Source organism: Ctenopharyngodon idella, chromosome 11 (genome assembly GCF_019924925.1).
Source record: "Ctenopharyngodon idella isolate HZGC_01 chromosome 11, HZGC01, whole genome shotgun sequence".
NCBI lineage: Eukaryota > Metazoa > Chordata > Actinopteri > Cypriniformes > Xenocyprididae > Ctenopharyngodon > Ctenopharyngodon idella.
In genome coordinates this window covers 17,266,263-17,285,100 of record NC_067230.1, presented here as the reverse complement: position 1 = coordinate 17,285,100, position 18,838 = coordinate 17,266,263, and the positions used below count along the sequence as shown (strand labels likewise).

The 18,838-nt window shown below is 39.2% G+C and overlaps 1 long non-coding RNA gene across 1 annotated transcript in view; it reads right to left on the bottom strand.

Annotated features, from left to right (window-relative positions):
• The window catches only part of LOC127522975 (uncharacterized), a 30,867-nt gene that overhangs the window by 11,100 nt on the left and 929 nt on the right, over window positions 1-18,838 (bottom strand). The gene's annotated exons all lie outside the window — the stretch shown is intronic.

The following is an 18,838-nucleotide window of genomic DNA, read 5'->3' as shown; positions in this document are numbered from 1 at the left end:
GTGCCCCCCCTACACTCATTAAGGCCCCACCCATACCCATCAAGGCCCCGTCCACACTCCTGCAGAATCGGTTAGTACAGTTTACTGCAGAACAACTCATTATGTTGGTGAAATAAATGATTATGGAAATGTAGAAATTAAAGTTGAAGCTCCAGTCTCCTCCCAAAAATCCTGAAAAATTCCGTTGGTGCCTCAGTGACATCTTCACTCAGAGAGGCTGTCAATCTCAGCTGTCAATCATGACGTCAAACCCCCGCTTTTTATAGCGTCAAATAACTAACTAACTAACTAACCCAAACTTATTAAGAAAAACAAACACTTGTATTTACATCAGCGTGATAAAAACTACCTAAAATATTTGAAGTGTAATTTTATTGTTTAGTTTGTCTCGCATCCCATTAGATTACATGGAGAGGGCGGGGTTTATGAGCTATACTGCATCCAGCCACCTGGGGGCAATCACAAACGCTTTGGCTTCACATTTCAGGACTTCTGCGGCACACTTGCAGTGAACACGTGCTTTAATTCGCAGCCGGTGAGGAGAAATCTTCTGCTTTCCACAGTCTCACAGCAGAGTTGTTTAATCTGGAAGCTGGAACTTGAATTATTCATTGAGAAGCAACTTTTCTCTTCTGTAGTCGTCAAAACATTAAAAAAGAGATCATATTGCATCATTTCTCCTTTAACTGCATCAGCGTTAGTTCTAGTTACATTCACTGAACCTGCTTCAGGTTTGCATAATATCCTGAGTTTGCATTTCACTGTTTTTATTTATTTTGAGGAATACTGAATCTGTTTTTGTGCAAGTGACATGAGTAAATGCTCACATTTGGTTTAGAGCTACAGTAACCATCATGTTCACACGCGCCTCTGCACTCACGATTCTCTCAACATGGCGACTGGAGAGACGTCCGTCAGTACATGGGAAAACAGGCTAACTTATTTGAAAAAGTAACTGTGTAAATTTAAAAGTAATGTACAGTTACTTGGGAAAAAAGTAATCTGATTACGTTACTTGTAACGCGTTACGCCCAGCACCGATCGCGGACATGATGATGTGTGTCTGTCCTGAGAGCCGCGTGTAAGAGTGTTTTCTTGACTGTTTCTCAGAATATTCGCGTGACTGAAGCTGCTGTTATTCATCTTCTCGTAACGAACAGCATTAGCATGCGCTCTCCATATCCGCCCTTTCTCCAGTGACCTCCCGCTCTCTCAGACGCGCTGTTGTTTCTCTCTCTGCGTGACTCGACGTCACTGACAGCACCGAGCGGACGCCGCGCTCCGGCAGATGGCCTGTCACACTCCTGCGCTTCACCTCTCCTTGTAAGTCGCTGTAAGTCACATGATGTAACCCTGGGTAAGATCAGGTCAGATGTGAACCACATTATCTGATGTTGCGAAGTTACCAAAAAACGAGGAAGTTTCTGTTTCAGAGTCTGAAGTTCTAGTAAGATTTATATATGTGGGAATGATGGTTTACTCACCTGTGTGATGGTTCATGTGTGTCTCTATGATCTGACAGACATTTGAGGGGAATAATTTAGTGAGTATGATGTAAATATGGGTCACATGACTGAATATTTTTAATTATCAATGAATTTCTCTGTTGATGGTCATAAGTTTACATTGACACAAATTTACATTCATCACCTTCTACTTTGAGCTGGAAACACGTTGAAGACAGAAATTCAGTAAAAATGTTCAGGTCGTTTTGACTGGAAAAAGTGCAGAGCTGCTGTAAAAAACCTTTTCATGATGAACTGTGTTACTGTATACGCCGAAATATTAAATTAGATTGTCTGAAATAAGACAGTATGTGCAGTTTTACAGTCAGATACTGAATGACCTTCTTCATGATGAGAACATTCCCAGAAGTCCCTGTGTGACGCTCCTCATTCCATGTCATTTCCTGAGCTGCTTTATGTCACTGTGAATGTTTTAGTGTTTTAGCAGAGGATCATGGGAAGGACTAGTTTGGTGATCTTTAATCCGTCATGTGTCCTTCTGCTTTATCATCTGTATTATTATTCCGGACTGCAGTATTTGTAAGGTATCAGTCAGATGCAAGTAATTCCAGTTAATTGGATCGTTATGTCACCCAAAAATTAATATTCTGTCATCATTTATGTTTCAAACTCATAAGAATTTCGTTCGTCTTCGAAACACAAATGAAGATACTTTTAATGAAATCTGAGAGATTTCTGTTTACCATATTTGATACTCTCTGTACATTCACTGATCAATGTTTATATGTGAGTAAAAGCCTGAATTAAATCTGTTCATCATATAAAATGATCATGTCTCTTCAGAAGACTGGGATTAAACCACTTCATTCATATGGATCAGAGTTTCGGGTGAATAGATTTTCAATGGAGGGACAGAAATCTCTCAGATTTCATTAAAAATGTCTTCATTTGTTTCACAGATGAACGAAAGTCTTACTGGTTTCAAAAGACATGAGGGTGAGTAAATGATGACAGATTTTTCATTGTGGGCTAAAATAACCCTTTAATATTGCTTTAGTTAATCATGTATCTGGTTATGACCTGTAAAATATACAGTCACTAAGATCATGACCTGTAATGTCCGAAACATTCTCAGAAACAGCTGCCAGAATGAGTTGAATTGAATGGAAAAGTTTTAAATTCATAGTCAAAAAAGTTGGCATTGAAACTTTCTGTGTCTGTGTGCCAGTAATGTTTTGTTCCCCTGCGGATCTGCAGTCCTGTGTGTGTGTGTTTGTGTTTGCCAAGACCTGGTGTACCACAGTTAACCTGACCCCTGCGTGTGTGTGTGTGTGTGTGTGTTTGTGTGAGGGTCTGATTCAGATAAACGCTCTGGGATGGTACTCTGCAGTCTTTCAGTTCCTCCTGAAGCGTGTCAAAGGTCACAAGAGAGAGCAGGACTGTGGGAGAATCACGTTCACACTGTCTGGATTTTCCTCAGGATGACGGACGTGTTCAGGGTTCACATGCAGAAGAACTCCAGTAAAGTGCACATTCACTACAGTTTCCTCAAACGACACTTTATGATGGAGGTTTCAGTGTAGAAACAATTTACTCCCACTGTGTTGCGTTATTAGCGTCTGCGGGGCCTGTAATTTTCCAGCACTTTCTGCGTTTTTATCTTCAAAACTAAAGGCAGAATAAAGCTCCTCTCAGGTTCGACCCAGAGCTCCGTCGCTGTTGTTTTTTTTAACGTGAATAATAGGCTCAAGAGCCCAGTTGCTCCACACGGCTTTTCATTTCACCCCACCATAATGACTCTTTTGAGCGCAACGAGATTATGAATAATGAGCGCTTTGAATGTCCAGGTACTTCATGTCAGCGTAAACTCACATCCAATTACCACAGTCAGATAAAACACCGCTTTCCTGCTAATCCTGTAATTATACATAAGCTTTGTTTTGCCTTTATTACTGCATGCAGAAATCCCTAATAATAAACATGCTGTTTGATATTTTAATTGACACGGCCTCATGGGAGCAGCGGCACGCGCGGAGAAACGTTGATGCTGCTCGAGCGCTCGCTCATGATTCGCTGCTGTTCTTCAGCTGATTTACTGTAATATTAGTATTCAATGAAGGTCATTTTCATGATCTGAGTCGTAGTTTCACATCACCTCATACATGCGTACAGGATTTCACCGCATCACCTCATGACAGGCATTTACCATGTGGATGATATTTTACATTCACATTCATTTGGTGCTTAAAGGATTAGTTCACTTCAGAATTCAAATGTCCTGATAATTTACTCTCCCCCATGCCATACAAGATGTTCATGTCTTTCTTTCTTCAGTGGAAAAGAAATGAAGGTTTTTGAGGAAAACATTCCAGGATTTTTCTCCATATAGTGGACTTCACTGGGGTTCAACGGGTTGAAGGTGCAAATGTCAGTTTCAGTGCAGCTTCAAAGAGCTCTACACAATCCCAGACGAGGAATAAGAGTCTTATCTAGAGAAACCATCTGACATTTTCTAAAAAAAATAAACATTATATACTTTTTAACCACAAATGCTCGTCTTGCACTGCTCTGTGATGCTCCACGCATTACGTAATCACGTTGGAAAGGTCACGCATGACGTAGGTGGAAGTACCGCGGTAGAGCGAAAAACTCCATCTCATTTTCTCCTCCAACTTCAAAATCGTCCGACATCGTTGTTTTACCTTTTTTTGTAAAGGCCGTTTGACTTAGTCTTTGACGTTCGCTTTGTAAACACTGGATCGGTACTTCCACCTACATCACGCGTGACCTTTCCAACGTGATTACGTAATGCGTGGAGCATCACAGAGCAGTGCAAGACGAGCATTTGTGGTTAAAAAGTATATAATTTTTATTTTTTTAGAAAATGGCCGATGGTTTCTCTAGATAAGACTCTTATTCCTCGTCTGGGATCGTGTAGAGCTCTTTGAAGCTGCACTGAAACTGACATTTGGACCTTCAACCCGTTGAACCCCAGTGAAGTCCACTATATGGAGAAAAATCCTGGAATGTTTTCCTCAAAAACCTTCATTTCTTTTCGACTGAAGAAAGAAAGACATGAACATCTTGGATGAGTGATAAATAAAACTGTCAGATAAACTCTATAGCACCATCAACTCTTTTCTTGTTGCCCCAAACACAGACTTGACTTTATTTCTTTAAAAACAGTGACGTTTCTGCCGACTTCTAGCCTCCATCAGGGGACAGCGCCACCAAGTGATCAGCTAGTGAACTGATTTCACTTCTCGTCCTACAGATTCTGTGCAGTTCTCACTAGATCTGGATCTTCAGATGAACACTGTAACACTCACAGTGATTGATTGACTGCAGTGTCTCCTTGGCAACAGGCGTGTGTTCACACCTCCGGGGTCTCAGAACCCTGTTGAGTTCACTGTAACACAGGCTGATGTGATTATGTAAAACTCTTGCTGTTGGTCAGATGGTCTCTCTGTCTCTCCAGCATGATTTCTGCATCGTTCTTCTGTTCTCTGAACATCAGCTGCTCATCTGAAGTCATTTATTGATCATCAGTGTGTAGAAGCTGCTTGAAGACGTCACGGCAGAAAACATACAGGAAAACTCTCATTTACGGCTGTCGAGAAGAAATGTCTGTCGCACCTTTGAAGATGCTTTCAAAGTCTTCCTTCACCTCCAAAGTCACCATGATGAAATATTCTGAAATATGGGATTCCAAACATATGAATTCTGCAAATCATTAAGAAAATGAAAGTTTTTATGTTGAGCAATCAAAGACCGCGCTGATAAAACACGTCCAGTGAGAGAATCAGAGTCACGCTCCGCAGTGAAGTTTCTTGAGCTTTATTTCTGTCAGTAATTCTAACAGCTCTTCATTACTCACATGTTCTGGTTACCCAGTTCAAGGACAGAAATAAACGCTGACTCAGAGAAAGATCAAACCAGCACTCAGATGGAGAGTGAGTGAGTGTGTGAGTGAGTGTGTGAGTGAGTGTGTGAGTGTGTGTGTGTGTGAGTGTGTGTGTGTGTGTGTGTGTCACTCAAGGTCATTTGTTCATTAATGCTCTGTAAGTCTCAGAGCCGTTTGTGGAAGTGCAGCTTTACAGTGAAATTTCAGTAAGAAGCGAGGTGTGTGTGAGTGTGAGTGAGTGTATGAGTGTGTGTCTGTTCCAATCAGTGTTACAGTATTTATTAATATTTTGGATTAGATTTATATTTTTATATTTTCAGTTTTATTAATGTTTAATTCATTTTAATTTGAGTCATTTTGTTGTGTTTTTGTCTTTTCATTATTTTTTTTATTTCTATTTAGCTTGAATTTATTTTAATTTCAGTTTTAGTTTTAGTAATTTTAGTAATTATTTCAGTTAGTTGCCAAAGCAACGTTTGTAATGGTAATACTTCATTTTTTTAAGTTTTATTTGTAATTATATATATATAATATAAACAATATAAATTGTGTATTTTTATAATAATTTTATAATAATTATATTTTAATAACAAAATGATTAGTGTTAAGAATAAAACATCTCTTCTTCAGTCCAATCAGCATGTTTTTCTGTCTCTGTTTGACATTTCGATTCTTTCCACAGACAGATTGTTAATGTTTCAGTGACTGTACAGATGAACCCTGTCATGAGTGCTTAACCTCTGGAGATTCAGAACCCACGGTTAAAGCCAGTTTGAAAATTTCACGTAATAAAATACAGTGTGAAACGCTGAGGTTAAAAGCAGGGGTTAAACAGACTATAAACCGGGTTAAGAGGCGTGTGGAAAACCCATGAAAGAGTCTTTATTGTTTTGGTTAAAGGTGATGAAGGTCTGATGAGGATGATGATTATTACATCATCTGTGAATCACAAGCATGATGGTGATGATCATTCACAATCACAAGAAGGACGTTTATGTGCAGTGAGCTGTTCCGTACCACGTTCAGCGACGTGAATCTCCTCCTGACCAGCCCATCTGTGGTCAAACCAACATCACACACGCACAGAAGTTCATCGACGAATCCGTAGAAATATTAGATGTGTGTCAATGTGAAGAAGCACAGATGAGCGTAAGTTCAGAGCGTGTCGTGTCCTTGAACGCTGCGATCAAACACGTTTGTGTGTTTGTGAGAGTTTGTTGTCCTGTTGAATGCGAATCACAAACACTCGGCGCTAATACGGCGTATAATGTGACACTAAATATGCAGATAAGTCCAGTTGAACAGATGATTTTATATATGCGTGTCATGATACCATCTGTGAGGGTCAGATGATCCCGACCACACCAGAGAGAGAGAGAGAGAGATCAGGTCGATTCATCTCAGATGTTCAAATGATAATTAGAAAAACAATCAAAACATCTCAGATGTTCAAACAGTCTGACATTCAGCACAAAGGCAATGTAATAGATTTGAAGCAAAAGAAAGATCATATTTGAAAAAAGCCTTCCAGTTATTATTTGTGAGGAAAACGAGGTCATGCAGTAACTTCATCCTCCCGTAGGAGAGAAATAAAGCAGTGAAGTGATTCAAGTCCTTCATTTCTTTTATAATGTTTGTAAATGAATGAATCCTCCGTACGGCTCCTGTTTCTGTAGAATAGATGGTGTTAATATATACAGCTGCACAAATCAGGTCAATTTCCTCTGTATTTCTCTCTCATTTATCTCTGCTGGCATTAAGGGACCAGCGGGAGGATTCTGATTGGCCCCTGCACGGCTTCAGGCTCTCTGGTTGGCTGAATGATGCATCCGTCATCTACTGGTTCTCTTTCTCAGAGATGCACATATGAACAGCACACAGTCTGTGATATTAAACGCTCGGCTTTGTTTTTTGCTAGGCTTTGACAGGTGAAGAGCAGCATCACTAACTGCTGTCTAAATCAACACGGTCAATCATCAGTCACCAGGGTAAATGAACCATTTACATGATCAGTGTGAATCAGTTCAAACGTATTGAATCTTTGTTCTGAATGTTGATCATGAAGAGTGTTGCATCTCTGCATCTTCCTCGCGTGCTCGACTCGTTGATTGAAGGTCTCATCCTAAATTTATGCAACGGCAAGAAATTATTCATATTTAAATAAAGTACACAGTGAACGTGTCTCAGTGCGTTTATCATGTGACAGGAAGAAGGGTTCACTGAGTTAAAGCCAGTTAAATGAGTTTTCAGCAGAAAACAGAAGGAGAGTTTGATGGCTGTGAGCACAAGCATTCTCAACATACAGCAGCGTCACTGTTACAGCTCTGCCCCTTTTTCCTTTGTCTTTTGTTGTGAGACTGCAGGGACAGAGGCTCCTCCTGGATGGGTGGGACTCCAGTGCTGATCATGGGCCGCACCCGTGGCACTCTATTTAAGAGGCTCATGGATTTTAGTTCACTCTCTCTCATTTTTGTTTTGTGTTCTTGTTTGAAGAGTGGGTTCTTGAGATTTTGTGTTCCCATTTTTGTTTCCACAACTCCACAAACCCCATTTCCAACAGTTATTTGATTTGTTGTTCCTTTTTTTATTCTTTAATATTTTGACCCTAGACATTATTTGTTTAACTTTAAATAAACTTATATTTTATTTATTGAAACCTATTTTGTGAAGTGTCCTCTTTATGTTGTGACTTTGAGCCAGGTTGTAACATAAATTGGGGGCTCGTCCGGGATCAAATAACTGTTGGAAATGGGGTTTGTGGAGTTGTGGAAACAAAAATGGGAACACAAAACCTCAAGAACCCACTCTTCAAACAAGAACACAAAACAAAAATGAGAGAGAGTGAGCCAAAATCCATGAGCCTCTTAAATTCTGCTGTGAAGCAGCTCCAAAAAGACAATAGTGTCATTATCCAGATCAGTTCAGTTCAAGTTTTATGATGCTTCAGTCCTTAAGACTCCATTAAATCACGAACGATTCAGTGATTCAGTCTTAATAAACTCACAGCAAAGCTTTTCTGATGTCACTGAAAACGTTTGATCTTTAAGTGACGGGACGAACCGGAGCAGGACTGAAGCAGGACTGAATCTCCTGGAAAGATCCGGAAAACAGGGAAATCTCATTAGGAATGTGATTCTCTAGTTTGGACTCAGTGCTTGGAAATGAGTGTGAGAAATCCAGCGTTAGCGTCAGTTCTGGCATTGCTGCTCTCCCTGCTAGGCTGCATGGATGCGCAGGGAGTTCTTGCCCAGAACAGAACCATACCGTCAATACAAACTCTATGCAATTATCAATCATATTTGACGATAGTGGTCCTGACAGAAGAACATGTTCAGCTTGTCTGATCCGAAGATAAATTGTGATTCTGTCTCAGAACAACATGAATGCAAAATTTGGTGTAAAAACAGAATTGTCTGAAAGAAGAACGTGTTCCTGTATTTAACCTGAACTCTCTGTTTTCACTGCAGCTCTTGACAAACTAACAATCAGCAAATGAAGCCGAACTCTAGATGATTATAAATGAACAGCCGCTGGACGCCGACACTTTGTGGGATTGTGGGACGTGAGTGAAAACCACCCTGTTTTTATAGAACAAACTCTTGATAAGGTCACAGAATCACTGCTCAGTTTCCCAATGTGATTCACTCTGAATCATTTCATCAGTCTGATCTGAACACTCGCTCCGATCTCCATCATCTGCCTGTCGGTTTTCTCCATCCTGCAGATGTTTCTGGCTCCTCAAACCCTCCGTCCCGCATCTGAGTTTCTCTTCATCAGTTACAGGCTGCTCAGATTCCTGCGTGTTGTTCCCAGTTTGATCGTCCCTCTGTGGTGCTTCAATCCCAGAGGAAAGAACGACACTGGACATGAGTGATGGATGGATCCGTGGTTCCCACATGAGTGTGTGTGTGTGTGTGTATGTCTGATATGCTGCACTGAAGCAGATAAACTCTTGCAGTGTGTATCTGTATCAGATGAGTGTGTGTGGCTGTTCTGGGAGTTTAGTGGGTTACTTTATCTCCTCCATCGCTCCTGTATTTTTATGTGTGTTTCCTGTAATCTGAGCAGAATCTTGTTGGACTCTTTATCTTCTCAGCAGACGCGAGCACAGATTCTCCACGGACGAGCTGCAGCTCCTCTCGAAGCACTAACAGGTGCCAAGAAGTACGGTGGTTTTTGGATGTTGTACCATGGTACTGTACCATTACAGTTAAACTGATTTGTTAAAATTGATGTTCCATATACGAATCCTTTGATCATGTAAATGTAAAACATAGAAACATTATCAGACGTATTGAACAGAAAATGCAAAGTGTGTTTTTCTGGCAGTTTTCCATGGAGAATCTACTGTATGTCTTTTATCTTATGCTAATGTAGAAGATTGATCCTCTGCGGCCTTGAAACATCTTCAGAAAGTCTCTATTTACAGCAACGCCGCTGATGTTTTTCTTCCACATTCCACGATGGTTTCAGCGCTTCTCTTCTTATTATATGTTCTGTCTTTATTTATGCAGTTATTTCATGTCATTCAAAAACAAACATTTGATCTCATCTTTTGAGCCTGAAATCTGTGCTGCGCTCTATAAAAGAGGTGCTTTCTGAGTGAATGTGATGAAGAAACTCGACAGTTTTGATCATTATAAAAATCAAACTGCATAATGGAACTTGAAAGAGACGTCATTATTTCACAATGAATCGCTGGGACCGTACTTCAATTATTATTGCAATTTAAATGAGATTTTTGCCTATTTATTACACCACTTCTGAACATGGCATGGAACTCCATTTAGGCTGCAAATTAATCCAATTTCGCAAGAGTGATAAAAACCTGAAGTTTAACTATGACTTTAAAAAGAGAGCAAATTTGGAGTTAAGCTTTATGAAATGACTGAAGATGAGGTGATTTTTAATGGATGTCATGGAAACGCGTGCTGATGGTCGCTGAGTTTCTGGTTCACATGAGAAACTTTGTCTTGCGTTCTTCTGTGTGATGAGGATCATTGTGGCAAAACAAACTGGACATCCATGCCGCATTTGTAAAAGCTTCAGTCTGAAACGAGCGTTTATTCAGAACGATGCAAACTCAGCTGAAGTCTTATTGTAGATTCAAAAATATATTAAACTTAACCCTATATTTATAGTTATGTTTAACCCTCTGGTGCTCTTTGGTCAGTTAGGGTTTTGTCTTTTTAGAATTTTTTTACTTCATTGGAATGAAGAAATCATGGTCATGGAATGAAAAAATCATGGTCATGATTCGAAAAGGTTAAATGGTCCTGAAAGAAATAGTCACATTTGTGATCCTGGCAGTCAAAAATGAGAGCATTGGAAATGAATGGAAGACAAATTTCATCTAGTGGAAGCGTTTGGTACTGCAGCCAAACAAAATCTTACTGAACGCTCATTTTTTGAGATATCAAGCTCAAATTTGGAACACAACTTGTTTAGATTTATGGCTTTGATTTACTTGTAGTTTTAGAGTAAAATGTGTTTTTGAAAATATATATTTCATATGAAAATTGAAAATAGTATTTTTGTGCATTTTTCATAACAATGAACGTAAAATTCTTTTAAAATTCTTTTATGACAGTTTAAGTTGGAAATTTCATTTTCAGGTCTATACTCAAAAAGTGAATACATGGTATATACCTACAGCGTAAATACAATTTAGTACCATAAAATCCCCTAAAAATACAAAATATTAAATAAAAAACATTATCGAAATAAAATATAATACATTCATTCATTCGCGAAGAGCAATAGAGGGTTAAATGAAACATCACTTTTTGTGATGTAAAAGGAGCACTCAAACACATTTTGAACAGATTCATTGAATATAACTTTTATTTTTGTTATTTTATACTCTGGTTTGTCCCAGTAAGAATCTGAGGCATTTTAGATATTTAAAGGAGCAATATTAAATAACTAAACGAATTTAAATAAATGATCAGATGATATAATTTTGAAATAATTTTCTTTCTCATTAAATGCTACATTTAAAGATGGCATGAAAACTAGTTGCGCTCGTCTTTTCTCCCCTATTGTGCTGTATATCAGAGTGAATTGGCTTCTCAAACAAGAACAAATGTAGGGCGGGGCTTGATTTTGTCCGTGGGTAATTGATTGGATGGTTGTGGTTTGCTATTGGTGGATTTCATGTGAGTGACACGTTGCCCCGCCCTCGTCATCAGAGAAGAGGAGAGATGCTGCAAGAGGGAGGAGAAGATATTCTGATTCAAGATTACCAGGAACATGAATTTAAATAAAAAAAAAAAACAATAAAAATAAAAAAAACAATAATGATGTGCATGGATAAATCATTTAGAATAAATACTGCAATACTGTGATTTCATGCTGACTTTAACTGTGCCATTCAAAGTAACTGTTCTAGAACAGAAAATTTCTACAGTAGGTTTAGTCATTATTGAGAGGCAAAAGAACACAAACCATTTTTAAACGAGACTCCAGAACTCATTCAGAGCACTTAACACGCTAACTAACCCACACACGCTGACCTAAATCCACTAAACTCTCTCTCTCCACTCAGATCTGGTGCTGTTTGTCTGCGTGGCTGATGGGATACGAGGGATCGGGTGAGGAGTGTCACCCCGGGGCCGTCCTGCAGCGAGCCGAGACACTTCCAGACAGAGCTTGGCATATAAACGGCATGTGCATGAGCGGGAGAGAGATAGAAGGAGAATCGTTTGGGGCAGAAAAAGCTCGTCCGCTTTGCCAAATGTTCCCGGGACAGACTGACACACTTTAGAGCGATGCACAGAGGAAATGGGGCGGCGGAGACGCACGTGTGTGGAGGTCTGGAGACGACTGCGAATCTAGGCCACTGCCAATCAAGCACCTTCAGATAAACCTAACCTTTCTCTCGCCTTTCTCTCCTCCACCTGCGGCTACATATTTATGTGTTTTATTAGATTCTCATCTGATTATTATTCATTTGAACACCAGATGCCCAGACAGGACTCTCAGAGAGAAACTTTATGATGCCGTATCACAGCTGCTGCAATTAAACGTCCACAAGGTCGGCAGAACCTTCTAGAGTTTGAGCGGTTTATGCATGCAATCAAAACGATATAAAACGGTAAAGTGCATCCAATCAGGCCGTCGTCAGAACGTTATGAAAGTCAACAAATAATCAGAGCAGCAGTGCCTGATGGGTAAGAAGTGTATAGATGGGGCGAGTAGTGATCTCTTTCTGCCGCTCGTTCGCTAGATAATGATGGAACGCTGTTGAGAGAACTGACAGACTCGTTGATTCTGCTGTTGAACTTTTGCCTTGGAAACCGTTTCAGTGTCAGAATAGTTCTGCTGCCGGTCTGCTAAATGACAGCTGACGCCATTAACCATCCTCTCCCAGCCGTTCAGTGACAAACGAGAAGCTGAATCTGCGTTCAGAAGAGGACAGAATGACAGAGAATCGTGGCGGAGCGTGTCAGGAAGAGAGCGTGATGTTCTCGTGTGAAGGATCAGTCAGGTGAAATCTGCTGGCGTCTCTGAAATATCTTCATCACTGACTCTAGCTACACCATTATGTGGGAGAAAAGCATCTTTCTCCATTCATGTTTATTGCAGTAATATAGAGCAAACATCTCCTGATCTTCTAGCAGCTGCTTTTTTTTTGTTGTTTGGAGGCTCTTAAAGTGTGTCATGCTCTTGTGTTTGTCCCATCTGCCGTCTGTGACGTCACTAGTGAATCGTGTCTCATTTTGAAGGCTGCGTCACATTTGTCGGCTGCATACATCGAGACTGCCTCATTTCAGAAAAATTACTATTACATCAATCAATTTTATAATGGTTACTTTCTGAAATGAGACATCCGCAATGACATATGCGACCTACGGAGGGTGCAGCCTTCCAAATGAGATATGGAGTTTCCATAAAGTCGCTGGTCATTGGTCACATGACATTTACAACTCAGCTGATTGGCTCTTAAAAGCATGATCACATAAGTGGGCGGTCACACTAGGCTTTGAACATGCAAAATTTCACTCTCTGCGGCATATTTTCTAAAATATAAATTCAACTAATAATATATCCAGAATGTACAAACATACAGTACTCCATTTTTCTGCAACGCTACAAAACTGCAGCTTTAAAGTTTGTTCTGAGAGGTCACGTATCGTTCTTCTATTGATCACACATCTTCATGTGACACGAATTCACCAAACATCTTTGGAATGCAGTGAAATATAAAACTTCTTCATATGAGCTTCATATGTTTCCAGTCTTTAGTGTATGATTGGAAGTCAATGGGAATGCTCGCGTTTGGCTCTCTCCAGGTCTCGCTCGTTTCATAGCGTGGCGACTCTAAGCCATTTTCTCTGAAGTCTCCTCCTCGCTGTTCTCATCATTATTCCTCGTCCTTGCGCTGCGGTTCCAGAGGACTGAGGAACGCTGGGCCATCTGCATTAATTACGTGTGAGCGCTTGATGTCTCACATGGGACTCGCATCATCCCATGACATCACAACAATGCCTTGATTGGCTAACTCGATGTTTAATTGACGTTTGAAATGCAGGGCAGCAGTAACCGGCTAATGATGTTGACACCCTCGTCTAACGGGTGGTATTATTTCTAAGGCATTGTGGGATCCACGGCTTTATCCTGCATGTTTGTGAGTAATGCTTCCCAATGCCAGGAGCTCATATCTCTTCACATGTTTGAGCCTCTTTTGTGGTTTTTACCAATAATCTCCCAGTTGGCTTCATTTAGATGAGTTGTGATCAATTCAAGTGAATGTAAAGCTTGGCTCACATCACCAGTGAAAACCTCAGCAGAACTCAAGTCCAATATTGAGACGCTGAGCAATAGTGTCAATGGCCAATACTGAGCAAACACACAGCGTTTGATCAAACAGCAGTAGTAATAATGAAAATAATAATAATGGATTGTAGATTTGTAGTCTGACTGGTGTTTTTTTCAAATGGCAAAGGCTGAACTGTTGTAAAAGGCAGCGTCTATTTAAACAGTGTAAAAAAAGGTAGATGTGTTATGATTAGGGTAAATAGTGGTATATTCTGTTTGCACCAAGTAAAAAAGCAACAAACAGCATCTTGTTTCCACTAAGTGCATCCAGTGATAGATGCTGTTCAGTGATGTGCTGTTTGTAAAATATCTGCACAGATGGACAGAGTCAGTGAAAACAAAGTTGACCATGTGCACTCAGTACAAACAGGCTCTGCCTTTTTATAAATACCCTTTAGGAGCAAATCTGAAATGTCTGCATGCTGTTCAACAGTGTAAGAGCTTCTGTTCGGGCTGATGCCTCGTCATGACACACGAAGTGGACAGAAATGTCCTTCAAACCACATGTTAAATACACGAGTAATTAGGACTTACAATGTAGGCTTGTTAAAGGGGTCATGGCATGAGAAATAATTTGTCTTATAAGAGGTCTCTGTACAATTAAAACAAGTTTCAGAGCTTAAAACACCCTCCTCTTTATAATCAAAGCATTATTAATCAAGCTCCAAATACGGCGCTTTTGGATATTGCGGGATTTGTGACGTGACATGGTTTTTCTGGCAGTTTTCCATGGAGGATCTACTGTATGTCTTTTATCTTATGCTAATGATGATTTTATCTTATGCTAATTTATCTTATGCCAATCATAACAGTGACCATTTACTGACACGCCTTAAAGGAGCCGCGCCTTAAAAACGGATCATTTCAGACAGAGGCTCAGAATGAGGGTTAAAAAAATAATCGTTTTTCCACATTGTTTTTTTTTTTCTTTTTTGTGCAAAAAACTTTATTAGCATTATAAGTGAAAATATTCACTTAATAAAAAATCTATGTCATGACCCATTTAACAAAAGGAACATATTCACTTTATTATTCACCAGAATTACCAAATAATAAGGCTATACATTATTAAATAACGTAAGAATATTTTGATGCCGGTTCTTCCTCACAGCATCACTGTCACAGGACTGAATGCTGATGACGGGAAAGCTGACTGAAGGAATTCAGTGGAAACTTTCCCGCTGGTGTTTGTCGCTCCAGGCGTGTAAAATCAAGGCCTCAGGCTTTCTACAGGGAACTCTATAACTGCTGAACTGAAATGTAATTTGGATCTACAGTAAATGAATCTATACTGCTGGTTTCTTCAGCGTTCAATCATACACAGGGCTCTATAGTAAATCGGTTCACAGTGCAAACATAGATAGGGATTTAATTTTCCCAAAGCACAAAAAGCAGTCACCAGTTAAATGTGAGATCATTCACAATGGAATAAAACAGAACGGAATAGAAATATAAGAGAATTTGCAATCTGGAACTCGTCCTGGTTTCTAAAACAACCTTCTGAGCAAACATCTCCACTGTTAATCAGAACGGATCTCAAACATATGAAGATCCATGCTGTGGCTCTTGGTTTCCCTGGACATGCACAATATGATTTGAGTGTCAAAAAGAGGAAATAACAATTAGTCTCAGTATTATTATTGTTCTCTGTCATAGAATGCATGAAATTCTGACGTCGGGTCAGACACTGTTAGAAGAATCCAGTGAGGTGTTCATCAAGACTCACACTGAAACACACAGTGATAACCAGCTGATTTTCTGTTTGTTTGTTTGTTTGTTTGTTTGTTTGTTTGAACCTGAAAACATCTACGTCTGATTCTGCTAATCAAGCCTTCTCAACTCTAACTCAAGCAAAGCTTCACTTGAAAAGCAGCACTCGTCCTCGAGCTCTCTGACTCCACTCTTGCCTTCGCTGTTGAAGTGGATGATTCGATAATGACACAGGCTATCAGTGACTGTTTGTCCTGTAGGTTTGTGCTCATGACAGTCATTCAGCACTATAGAGACAGAGCTGTTACTCGTCTGGTGTCCCACTGGTGCTGATCAGGGCTGACACGGGTTAGTTAGTTGGATGGATGGGTGACCTCATTGGGAAAACTACATCCGCTGGAAGAGTAAGAGGGAGTCCAGCAGGGGGCGCTCATCCTGTGGTCTGTAGAAAGACACTGAGCCGATCTCTGACCACATTTACCCATCAGCTTCTATCAATCATCCATATACACAGATTGACTGAGTCTCTTTCTGCTCTCCACCAGCCGGCTGTTCTGGAGCTCAATGGCACACAAGTTGATTTACTGAAATATTGCCAGTAATTATAGTTAATCTAATAGCTTTGCTATTGGCCATGATTTTTCTGCCCAACATTCCCTACACTGTAAAAAATCTTTCTGATTTTTGTCATCTGAACATAATTTACTGTATGTATCCAGTTGATTTGTCCAATGTATTCGATTTGAACAAATTAAAAAAGGTCATCTCAAATTTTGGGAGCAAGTAAATTAAAAAAAACCCACGCAAAAAATAAAAAAAAATTATATATATATATATATATATATATATAATGAGTTGAGATTTTTTTTGCAGTGTACTGGCACAGTGAATTAGTGAAATTTTGAAGTAGAAGGACTGAAATAGTATTTTCGGTCCCACTTTATATTAGGTGGCCTTAACTACTATGTACTTACTTCAAAAAGTAAGTACAATGTACTTATTGGGTTCATATTGAGTTGCAAAACACTTTTGCTGCTATTGAGGTGGGATACGGGCAAGGTTAGGGAAAGCTTTGGTGGTATGGGTAGGTTTAAGGGTGGGGGGTAAGGTGTAAGGAATGGGTCAACAGTGTAATTATATAATTACAGAAAATAATTACAGATATATTTTAAAAATGCCTGCATGTAATTACAAGTACAATGTAAAAACATGTATGTACACAATAAGTGCATTGTATCAAATGATTAATTTAAATGTAAGTACATAGTAGTTAAGGCCACTTAATATAAAGTGGGATCATATTTTCTTTTAAAACATGCTCCAAAAATCTTCATCATTAATCTAATCCAGTTTTATTTACAACTTTGAAATATATATATATATATATTTTTTTTTTTTTTTTTTTACAAGATGATTTAGGATTTACTTTGAAACAATTTTTCACTCAGAAATAGCTTTCAAATTTTACAAACAATTACAATTAAATGGTGAGTAAGTAACGCATTGAATTTTGTGTATTTTTTAAGTAAATATACTTAAAATAGTATTTCCTTGTAAATTGTCGTCCTATAGAGGATATGCATTGGCGTCACTTTCCCGCCGGAACATGCTCCCTCAGCCAGACTGAGTGGAAAAAGATCTGCTGCATGACGGGATTTAATAGGGTAAACTGCGAAAACGCGAGTAAAACAAAGGATTACACTAAAGGTTGAGCTCAATAGTGTTCCTTACAATTTCTCAAAGAAACCAAATCCATGGATATTGACATAGTGTTTCCTGACATTTAGATGTGCCTGATTTCAACGCTGGGGAAATACATAACGCAAATCTGCCAGTGAACGTTTTATATACAATAGACCTTATGCGCCAGAGAAACGTGCGCGCAGCCATCTTTAGAATTTTGTCTTTGAACTTCCGTTTTTGCGGTAGCCCTGTATATTTATATGGCATTGCTGTCAAAGAATATTTAGCTGGTGAAGTGGATTTACTTAATGTAGAGTTAACAAAAGTTATCATGAGCATTGTAATGTTTAAAGCAGATGTCTTAACAAATGTCAGTAGACCGACCAGGAAGATTTTAAAACGAACAGTTCGTTCATAAATAAGATCGCTGTGCAATTAAAAACCGGAAATCAAAAGACAAGCACAGCGCTGAAAAGGGGCGGGGCTACATAAGGGTCTATAGGTCAAAATCTGGGTGATCACTTATATCAGTGTTATATACATCGTCCAGCCATAAAACTTGTATAGTTTTTGTCAGTGTTTATTAAAAAACACCCAATTATGCAGAATATAAGATGGTAAATGTTTAATTGATGAATTGTCAATACAACATATAGGGTATGATTTTACCTCAAAATCTAACATTTTGACACAAAATGATAACTGCAGATCCACATTTCTCTGCCTGGAGTCCAGTTGTTTCTGTACGATCTATTTGCTTCTCTTTTCTGTAGCTTTCAGCAGCATGTAAAAAATAAATCTCAGATTTCTTGTCAAATCTAATTGTAAATTCAATTGCAAAGCTTATTCCTGTTTTGGATGTGCTTTGTGTGTTTTTTGCAGCATTCATGATGAAAACCAATGTTGCCACTCAGTCTTTTTGCCACACAAGTGGGCGTTACCGTAATCACAGCGGCCGACGGTGACATCACGTGCAGTCTGTTAAGTATCTCATCACTCCGGCAAACAGTGTTGCCAACTGCTTTCGATTGAAAGTAACTAAAACTGGTAGCTAAATGTCACTAGATGACATCATAATGGTAAATTCATTGATCTATATAAATATGGATATAGATCAGTGGGCAAAATAAGAATCTAGATAAGGTTTGTCCAAGAAGTTGCTAGATTCGTCCCTAAACTTTTGAAAAAAGTCTCAAAAGGTGCGGAGAAGTCACTAAATCTAGTGACAAAATCCCTAAATTGGTAACACTGCTGG